We start from the raw sequence: 11,548 nt of genomic DNA, 5'->3' as shown, positions 1-11,548 counted from the left end.
ATCCACACGAACAAATCTATGGAGAGAACCTCTAAAGATGTGCTAGCAACCTTAGAGGATCAGCAATAGTGGAGGAGAGGGAGAGAAGAAAGGTAGAGAGGAAGAAGAAGGAGGTTACCAAAACCAAATAAAACTCACACTTGTGAATAAAGTGGCCGACCACCTTTTTGAAGCTTATAAACCTCCATGGGATTTCAAGAGTCACAACTCTTGATCTCCCTCATGAGGTGGCACATATATGTGCTAGCCTTGATGATGTGTCACATCATCATTAGTCCACTTAATGCCAACTCACAAATGAGGTGGTAGTGGTCAAGTCAAACTTGACCTTTCATCTTCCTCTCAAGTCAAGTCAAACTTGACCACTTCTCTCCCATGGTTGATCAAATCTAACCATTGGTTCAAGTTAATTTTAATTTAATGAATCTCTATTCATTGAATTAAATTGGCTCAATGAGTCTAAGTCCAAATTAGAATCATTTAACACATGAACCAAATTGAGTCCAACTCAATTAGTTTACTTTGGATTACTCTTAATCCAATTTAGTTCATCACATGAACCTAATCCTCTTGGTTCATCATATGAACCTAATCTCCATCTAATTGCCCTTTGTGTGTGACCCTATAGGTTCTTGTAACGTTGACAATGCTCCTAAACTCATTTAAAAGCATAAGTAATGAGCGGTATCTAGCAACACATCATTACTACCCAAGTTACAAGAATGTTGAGATCCAACATCACCTTTTGACTACTAATTGTGACCCCTCACAATATATGACAAGTGTCCTTCTATCTTTGACATCTAGATTGATCAATATGAGGCATAGACCGTGTCATTCTCTAATCAATCTAAATCTTTAATCCCAAGTAGACTCACTCAATCAAATGAGCTCAACATCTCATATTGACTCATTTGGGCATAACCATGCAGTTAGTGGTCTCACTCTATCAAGAATAATGATGTCACTCCTATAATATAGGAGGGATAAATCCCATCTACATCACTCACATCCCTCCGCATAATTTGTTACATACCCAGTAATCGCTTTTATAGTCCACCCAGTTACGGGTGACGTTTGACGAAGCCAAAGTATGTAACTCCTTATATAGGGAACCATGGTGACTTCAGGTCCAAGGACTAATAGTCATACTAATAGTCACATGAGAAAGTATATGACACTTATATAACGATCCATGATATTTTCTCATGGCGGGTCATTCAGTATACATTCTCCAATGTATACCCATGTGTCAACTTGATATCTCCATATCCATGACTTGTGAGATCAAGTCATCGAGTTGACCTACATGTTAGTCTCGTCGCATTAACATTGTCCCTGAATGTTAATACTTGACTAGGAATGATTAAGAGTAGTATTCCCTATATCATCTCAATATCGATTCAACCAATCGATTAATATAGGTAAGAACCTTCTACTCAAGGACGCTATTATACTTAGTTATTTGGCACAAATATAAGTAAGCATAATAACCATAAACAAATGCCTTTATATACATAAGAATATGATACAATGAGTTCATACAACAATCATCAAATGATTGGCTCTAGTGCCTTAACTAACAATCTCCCACTAGCACTAGTGCCAATCAGTATAGCCTCTAAGGCCTAATGACCTAATGTGACCATCATGCTTCCTCTGTGCCAAAGCCTTGGTTAAGGGATCTGCGATGTTAGCCTCAGTGGGTACTCTGCAAATCTTCACATCTCCTCTATCGATGATCTCTCGAATGAGATGGAAGCACCGTAGTATGTGTTTGGTCCGTTGATGTGAGCGAGGTTCCTTAGCCTGTGCTATTACTCTATTATTGTTACAATAGAGCTCTATGGGATCAGCTATGCTAGGAACCACCCCAAGTTTAGTAATGAACTTGCAGATCTAAACTACCTCCTTTGCTGCTTCTGATGCAGCAATATACTCGGCCTCTGTTGTAGAATCAGCGACTGTGTCCTGCTTCGAACTCTTCCAGGTCACAACACCACCATTTATGCAAAACACGAACCCAGACTACGATCGATAATCATCCTGGTCAGTTTGGAAGCTAGCATCACTGTAACCCTTTACAGCTAGCTCGTCATCGCCTCCATATATCAGGAAATATTCTTTAGTCCTTCTCAAGTACTTAAGAATATTCTTGACCGCTATCCAGTGACTTTCACCTGGATCTGACTGGTATATGCTCGTCATGCTCAAAGCATACGAGACATCAGGACGAGTACATAACATGACGTACATGATAGATCCTATGGTTGAAGCATAAGAGATCTGATCCATGCGGTCTCTCTCCTCTCTAGAAGAGGGACCATGAGTCTTCGAAAGACTCACACCATGTGACATCGGCAGAAATCCCTTCTTGGAGTTCTGCATGGAAAACCGTAGTAGTACCTTGTCAATGTATGTAGTCTGACTTAGGCCAAGTAATCTCTTAGATCTATCTCTATAGATCTGTATGCCTAGAATGCGGGATGCTTCACCTAAGTCCTTCATTGAGAAACAAGTCCCTTGCCAAGTCTTGACAGACTGCAGTAAAGGGATGTCTTTCCCAATGAGTAGTATGTCATCCACATACAATATAAGGAAGACAACTGTGCTCCCAACAACCTTCTTGTAGACACAAGGTTCATCTTCATTCTTGATGAAACCAAACTTTTTGATTGCATCATCGAATCAAAGATTCCAGCTCCGAGAAGCTTGCTTTAGTCCATAAATGGACCTATGCAGCTTGCATACTCTGTCAGTATGCTGTGGATCTACAAAACCCTCAGGTTGTGTCATGTACACATCCTCGAGCAGGTTTCCATTCAGAAATGTGATTTTGACATCCATCTGCCAGATTTCATAATCGTGGTACGCTGCAATAGCAAGCATGATCCGAATGGATTTGAACATCGCTACTGGAGAAAAAGTTTCATCATAGTCAATACCATGAATTTGCTTGAAACCTTTAGCTACCAAGTGACCCTTATAAATAAGTCCATCCATGTCAGTCTTTCTCTTAAAGACCCACTTACACCCAATGGGTTTGACCCATTCAGGTGGATCAACCAAAGTCCATACTTAGTTAGTGTACATGGATTCCATCTCGGATCTCATGACCTCTAGCCATTTCTCGGAATCTGGTCTCATCACAGCTTCCTGATAGGAGGTAGGCTCATCCTCAACGAGCACAACGTCATCATGGTCAGACAAGAGAAATGAATATCTCTTAGGCTGACGACATACCCTATCAGACCTGCAAAGAGGTAGGTCTACTTGAACTGGTTGTTGTTCCTTAACTCTTTGTTGAACAACATCATCATCAAAAACACTTTGTGGTTCCAGTTCAACTTCCATCGAGGCTTCAGTGCTATGATTCATATCTTAAACTTCTTCAAGATTGAACGTAATCCCACTAGTCTTTCTAGAAACAAAGTCTCTTTCTAGAAATACCCCAGTCTTAGCCACAACTATCTTGTGTTGACTGGGAATGTAGAAGTAATATCCCTTCGTTTCCTTGGGATATCCAATAAAATAGCATTTATCGGATTTGGGTCCAGTTTGTCTGAGACTTGACGTTGAACGTAAGCCTCACAACCCCAAATCCTGATAAAAGACACCTGGGCATCTCTCCCAGTCCATATCCTATATGGTGTCTTTATTACAGCCTTAGATGGAACTCGGTTGAGAATGAAGGCTGCTGTGTCTAGAGCATAGCCCCAATGATACATGGGAAGATCTGTGTGACTCATCATAGACCGTATCATATCTAATAAGGTACGATTCCTTCTTTTGGATACACCGTTCTACTGTGGTGTTCCAGGAGGAGTGAGTTGAGAGAGAATCCCACACTCAGCTAGATAGTCACGAAACTCATGGCTAAGGTATTCACCACCTCGATCTAATCGAAGTATCTTAATACTCTTGTCAAGCTGATTTTGTACTTCATTCTTGAATTCTTTGAACTTTTCAGAGGATTCTGACTTATGTGTCATCAGATACACATAACTATATCTACTGAAGTCATCAATAAATGTAATGAAGTACCTATAACCACCCCTGGCAGCGACATTGAAAGGGGCACATACATCACTATTATAAGTCCTAACAAGTCAGTCGCTCTCTCGCTGTGTCCACTAAAGGGAGTCTTGGTCATCTTGCCCAGTAGGCATGACTCACATGTCTCATAAGATTCAAAATCAAATGAGTCCAGCAAACCATCTTTATGGAGCTGGGACAAGCGTTTGTCATTTATATGACCTAAGTGACAGTGTCAGATATAGGTTTGATTCATGTTATTTGACTTGAACCTCTTGGTACTTATGTTATAGATAGGGTTCTCAAGGTCTAGAATATAGAGTCCGTTCATCAGAGGTGCACTACAATAGAATATATCATTTAAATAAACTGAACAACATTTGTTCAGTATTATAAATGAAAAACCTTTCTTGTCTAAACAAGAAACTGATATAATGTTCTTAGTCAGAGCAGACACATAACAACAATTATCCAATTCTAGTACAAACCCAGAGGGCAGAGATAGAGAATAAGTTCCTACAGCAACAGCAGCAACCCATGCTCCATTGCCTATGCGTAGGTCCACCTCACCCTTCGTCAATACCCTGCTATTTCTCAACGCCTGCACATTAGTACAAATGTGAGAAGCACATCCGGTATCTAATATCCATGATAAAGAAATAGAGAGATTAACTTCTATAACATATATACCTGAAGTGGAAGTCTCACTTCTCTTCTTCTTAAGATCTGTTGGTTCAGCGGAGGTTGACAAGAGGGGGGTGAATTGCTGAAAACAAAAAGTAACTATACCCTCCTCGTACTTTCAACTCAGTTAGTGCAATAGTTAACAAAATAATAAAATAGTAAAAGAAAGACACAGAAGAATTAATCTAGTTACAACCAAGAAGGTTGTTAATCCAGGGCAGTAGAAGCGCACTAAAAGAAACTCTCCTTTGCTGAAGGCGGAGAAGCCTTTTACACTTTCAAAAGCTCAGAATTATTGCTAGGAAACACTGCAGATTGAATGCTTGAGTTGTTGTTGAATTCCTAGCTCCAGGGGCCTTTATATAGGTCCTGGAAATCCTATCCCGAGGCTCCAAGGCGCCTCCAACGAGGGTCCAAGGCGCCTCCATGGGAGTCAGCGGATAAAACTTTATCTGCGCGCAGAACAGTCACTTTGACTGGTTGAAGGCACCTCCAACCTGGCTGAAGGCACCTTCAACCTGGCTGAAGGTGCCTTCAACCTGGTTGAAGGCGCCTTCAAGCTGGAGGCGCCTCCAGTCAGGTTGGAGGCACCTCCAAGCTGGCAGCTCAGCTCCTTTGACTTCGTTTCCAGCTTGTTGCGACTTCCGATGCTCTGATCTTTTGGGTGATTGTGGCCAACCGAAATAGGGCTCACCCGAACCCAATTTATGGCCTTCTTCGAGTAGCCTTCCGTCCCGGCTTAACGTCCCTCTAACGCCGCGCACGCTCTTCACGCCCACCGGAGTACTCTTCCGCAGCTCTCTCGTCCTTCGGACGCACCGAGCCCGTCGGCTCCCTTCCCGTGCCGTCCTTCTCGCTAGCTGCGTCTTCCGCTCGACTTCCTGTGCTCCTAAGCTCCTGCACACTCAGACACAGGGATCAAATACAATGCAGGACCTAACCAACTTGGTTGATCACATCAAAACTACCACGGGGTCCAACAAGATCTTCCAGGTACACTTTACAGTTCCTCTTCCAGTGCCCGGTCTGACCGCAGTGGAAGCAGGCAGCATCCTTGGCAACCCCTCCTTTGGGTTTCAGTGTCTTGCCTTTGCCCTTGGCTTGGGACTTTCCCTTACCTTTGGGCTTGCTCTTGCCCTTGTGTTTTTGAACCATCAGAATAGAGTTGGGCTTAACCTTCTTAAGGTTGAGCTCAGCAGTTCTTAACATGCTAAGCAGCTCGGACAGTGGCTTGTCAATTTCGTTCATATTGTAATTTAGAACAAATTGACTATAGCTATCTAGCAAGGATTGCAAGATCAGGTCAGTGGTCAGCTCTTGGCCAAGTGGGAATCTCAACCTCTGTAGGTTTTCTATGTACCCAATCATCTTGAGTACATATGGGCCTACGAGAGTCCCATCTTGCATCTTGCACTGAAACAGTGTCTTAGAGATCTCGAATCTCTCGTGCCTCGCTTGTCCTTGATATAGTTGACGAAGATGTTCAACCATATCATAAGCACCCATCAACTCATGTTGCTTCTGAAGCTCAGAGTTCATGGTTGCGAGCATTAGACATGACACATCTAATGCGTCATCTTGATGCTTCTTGTAAGCATCTCGATCAGCTCGCGTGGTAGTGGCAGGAGGTGCCTCGGGAATGGGTTGTTCCAGGATGTACAGTTTTCGTTCCTGTGTGAGAACTATTCTAAGGTTCCTGTACCAGTCCAGGAAGTTAGCTCCATTGAGCTTGTCCTTATCAAGGACAGAACGCAGGGAGAAGGAGTTCGTGTTTGACAACATGGTAATCTACAACAGAAAAATACAGAAAATAAATATCATATTCTATTAATCATTTAATTAGGCCTTTAATTAAATGATGCTCCCACTGAATTATAGAACTTTTGTAGAATCAAGTCATGGCCGTGGTCAAACCACACCTACTAGATTCTAACCAACTATAATTCGTGCGGGACAAGATCCACATCATACTACGCCCTGAGTTAGCTTTGGCTAAATCACTCAAGACTTAGTATGATCGGTAGGTAACTAATTACCAATTACATCTCTATGCAACTCTTGTTTATAGGATCAAGATCCGCATGTATATTAAAACTTGAGTTAGCTTTGGCTAAATCGTCCAAGAGTTAATATAAATGTGATTTTGACCTATCTACCAACCATTGGAAAATACCTATAGTTAAACTCGATCCAATTGAGTTAACTAGTTACTCAATCTAATTGAGTTGTACTCACCCATGCGTTGATAGGCGGGACCAAGATTGTCCCTCCGCACCCTACCAAGATAATATGCGTTGCTCTGCTTTGGCAGATTCAACAACAACATGTGATCGAGGTAGTGATGGGTATCACGGCATGGTAGGCATTTCGAGTTGACGTGATTGAGATCTAATCTAATCGACGATATGTATCAAGTACGCAATTTAGATCGAATCTAATCGTTAATGCACTAATTAATTACTAATCTAGCATGCATCACATACACACACATAAGCAATTAATTAAATTTTGTGATTAGTCATGACCCTACTACGATCTTCTCAAGCCAATGAGAAGATCGATTGGTCAACCTAGGGTCAATAGCTTCCTCAAGCTCCTCCCTTTAACTGTCATGTGTTGCTCACACCCTTCTCGTAACTCCGTCTCGAGTGGACCTTCCACCGCTCCAATTTTGTACATTACAAAAGGTGAAACTCGAGTTACATTCGGTCTAAAAACTATTTTACAACAGGAATATAAATAGAAGGGCACGACGCGCAGGTCGCGAATCAAGTACAACACGCACAAACACACAAAATGACGCGCAGACCATATTATGAATTACAACACATATTTCCAATCAAATTGGGTTCTTTGGGCCATGATCATCACAAAATGATACATAATTCTAAATTATGTGATTTCCATAAATTTCTATATATATTTTTTAATATTTTTACGATTTTATGAGTACCAACTTCTCGGCGGTCCCAATTAGCGATTTTCGGGCGCAATCACGGAACGAAGCCCCTTGCGGGGTTAGGGGCAGCACCCCTACTTGTGATATAACCATCGCGAGTATTCTTAAATGATCCTACAACACCTTAAGTCACTGTCCCAAACAAAAATAAATTTGTTTGGGCGAGACCTTGCCGTTTCGGAAGGTTTTTCTCGGTCGTCGAAGCCTACAAGTGTCCAAACACTTGTTGCTTCGCTTCTACGAGAAAAATACCCATAAAATATATAAAAATCACAAACTTACAGAAAGTTACAGATCTATAATTTTTCATAAAAATACAAATGAAACTCATACACGCTTCGCACGTGGCTCTGATACCACTGTTGGGTTTTTCGAGCCGCAAAAATCACTTTTTGCGTTGCGGAAATCCCGAATCCCATGCCACCGGATCCGTGTGAAGTTATAAAACAAAAATTTTCTACATGTATGAGTTTCTCTAACCTAGATCTACAAAGAAAATAGTTTACCCTTGATGCGATGTCCTTCGCAAATCCCGGTCGTCCAAGGTTCGCCAGATCTCAAGGTTGTCAAGTGCACAACCCTCTATATGTATCCACACGAACAAATCTATGGAGAGAACCTCTAAAGATGTGCTAGAAACCTTAGAGGATCAATAATGGTGGAGGAGAGGGAGAGAAGAAAGGTAGAGAGGAAGAAGAAGGAGGTTACCAAAACCAAATGAAACTCACACTTGTGAATAAAGTGGTCGGCCACCTTTTTGAGGCTTATAAACCTCCATGGGATTTCAAGAGTCACAACTCTTGATCTCCCTCATGAGGTGACACATATATGTGCTAGCCTTGATGATGTGGCACATCATCATTAGTCCACTTAATGTCAACTCACAAATGAGGTGGCAATGGTCAAGTCAAACTTGACCTTTTATCTTCATCTCAAGTCAAGTCAAACTTGACCACTTCTCTCCCATGGTTGATCAAATCTAACCATTGGTTCAAGTCAATTTTAATTTAATGAATCTCTATTCATTGAATTAAATTGGCTCAATGAGTCTAAATTCAAATTAGACTCATTTAACACATGAACCAAATTGAGTCCAACTCAATTAGTTTACTTTGGATTACTCTTAATCCAATTTGGTTGGTGTATCCGCGTATACACCATCCCTATACGGTACTCAAGTTCCCACAACTGATCCAGCATTAGTCTGGAAGTGACGTATTTGGGATCTTTCATACCTTTCGGCCTGTATACATTTTTTCCATGATCTATTTACATATTCATCAAAAATAAAAATAGAATAATTGTTATTCAATTTCGTTTTGTTTTATAATCTTGTCAGCGCAATTATATTTTGCATGCATGTGGTGTGTGTGATGTAATAAATTAGTTTATTTATTGTTAAGGCTTTTTCTATGCATGTTTACAAAATATATTTTTAGCACACACCGCATCGGGCATATCCCATCATTCTATCTCTTGAGACACCGACACCTCTTGAATAGTTTGTACTGAGGTATCTTGGGTTTGGCGAGCCTTGTATAAGTCGGTCCTGATTATATCAACATAGTATTATCTAGCTACTAATCGGTTCCCTTTCACCTCTCCAACCCGGTCTCTCACAAGAAACTTAATTTTTTTTGGTGGAAAGTGGAAACTGTTGCTTGGAAAGCACTTAGCAGCAGTCTCTCTACTATAATGTTGTAGGCTAAGGTCGTATTTATGATAATGAAAGGAGTATGCCGAGTTTTCATTAATGGATCTTTTTCTATGGAAACTGAGTGACTATACTTCATGTCCTGCGAATCTGTACAAGGAGGTGTGCATAGGGTAAAGCACTTCCCCATTAAGCTGCATTTGGTCGAAGGCTTTTTTGAAGATGTTGTTGACGGAATTGTTCGTATCTATGAACACTCTTTTCACAGTGTAATTGGCGATGAGAGTTTCGATCACAAGGGCATCATCATGAGAAGCCTTTATTCCCTCCAAATCTTTGGGCCCAAAGTTGATTGAGGGGCCGCTTCCATTTCCTCGACTGGTGCTGACTCTATACCTCTCTAATCGTCGGCCATGGGCCTTTTTGGCTCGAGTGTAGTCTCCATCCATTGGACATATCGAAATTATATAGATAGCTCCTCGTGGATCAATTTTACCTTTGCCTTTTTCCTCCTTATCCTTCTCTCGATCCGTCTCCTTATGAGATTAGAATGAGCCTCAGGGCTCCCAAAAGGGTGAGTGAGTTTGCCGATCTGACTGAGGATCAGTAGTGACATGGCGGGTAAGATGACGAGAGCGTCAGTAGGGCTTAGGAGATCTTCTACTCCATCGACTTCAGTTGAATTTTTGTGGATTGGTGACTTGTCACAACACCCTTGTATATTGTTGATAATCTCGAGTAGAGTGGATTTTCGATTAATGATAGACACAATAACAATCTATTCTGGAGAATTCTTGACCCGACTCTGATGTCGAGACCATTTCCACCATTTGTATGACCTTTTCTCCCCTCTTGTTCATGAGTTATAGATTCCGTAAAGGAACAGGAGGAACTCTATGGTCCGACTGAGTGGAGGTGGAACTCAGAGTTGAAATTTATTTTCTTTTTACGGACTAGGCTTCCTTAACATGAATAGATTTGATCGCCTAAGCCTCTAAATCATCAAAATTGACAGGGGCTTCTTGACTAGATACATGAAGAAATATCCCTCCATCAAGCCTTGGTAAAAGGCACTGACCAGCACATTCGAGTTAATTAAGGGAACATCCATGGCTACTCGATTGAACAGTAGTCAGTATTCCTTCAAAGGTTCCTTGGCCTTTTCTTGAGAGCGAACTAATCGAGCGGAGTTTTTTGATACCTTCGACTGGTCATAAATTGATGCATGAACACCGTCTTGAACTCTTCAAAGGTCCAAATGGAGGAAGTCAGAAGACAATTGAACCACCTTTGCGCTGAGTCTAAGAGAGTTATCAAGAAGACTCGAAACTTAATGTCATCCGTATATTGGTGTAACAAAGAGACCTTTTTGAATTTGCATATATGATTTTCGGGATCAGTTGTTCCATTATATTCCCTGATTTGCAGGACTCAGAAGTATTATAGTAATTCATCTAAAAGATGTTCTTTGAAAATGGAGGACCTTTGTTCCCCTAGGTGTAGGAACCTTTCCTCTTGAAGGGTCTTGATGTGGGGTCTCTCCAGAGAATTCTAAGGATGATATACGCATAGCTCATGTCCCGATTGGAGTAGGGATCGTAGCCTAGGGCATTCTGGTTGGTTGAGTCAACTTTTGACGAGGTGTTTATAGCGTTTGTCAATCGAGGTGACATCTCAAATGATGGAGGGTTGGGTACCGGCTGTGTCGACTATTGGGACTGTCCCTACAACACTGCCTACACCGCGACAGTCATTAGTTTGTTGAAATCATTTGTTCTCATGGCGACAATGTTGGGCCTTTTGATGCTGTTCATCTCAATGTCTTAGTTCAGGCTTTAACTTAGTGTCCCCACAGATGACGCCAATTTGATCCTACATGAGACCATCGACGAACAAACTACCGGTGAGTTAATGTTGAGGTTGACTAAGTTGTCAATCACCCGGGAACAATAAGGGGTGGTGGAGAGATTAGCCAAAGCCGGAATGGAAGAGAATCGGAATGAGAGGGTTAGAATGACAGTCGAGGTTCCCCAGCACAGTCACTCCGACTCTCGAGTAATTAAGTCTCCAACCGATGAGAATGAAGAAAAACAATGGTTTAAGGTTTCTAAAAGTCTAAGTGTGTGCGCTCATACTTGCGCTTGCGAGAGCAAACGACCTTTTATAAAGTTGTAGTTGTGCCTTCACGTTGTTTATGTATTTCGAGATTCTTGTTT

Source organism: Zingiber officinale, chromosome 6B (assembly GCF_018446385.1).
Source record: "Zingiber officinale cultivar Zhangliang chromosome 6B, Zo_v1.1, whole genome shotgun sequence".
Lineage (NCBI taxonomy): Eukaryota > Viridiplantae > Streptophyta > Magnoliopsida > Zingiberales > Zingiberaceae > Zingiber > Zingiber officinale.
The sequence above is the reverse complement of the archived record's forward strand: the minus strand, read 5'-3'. Positions refer to the sequence as shown.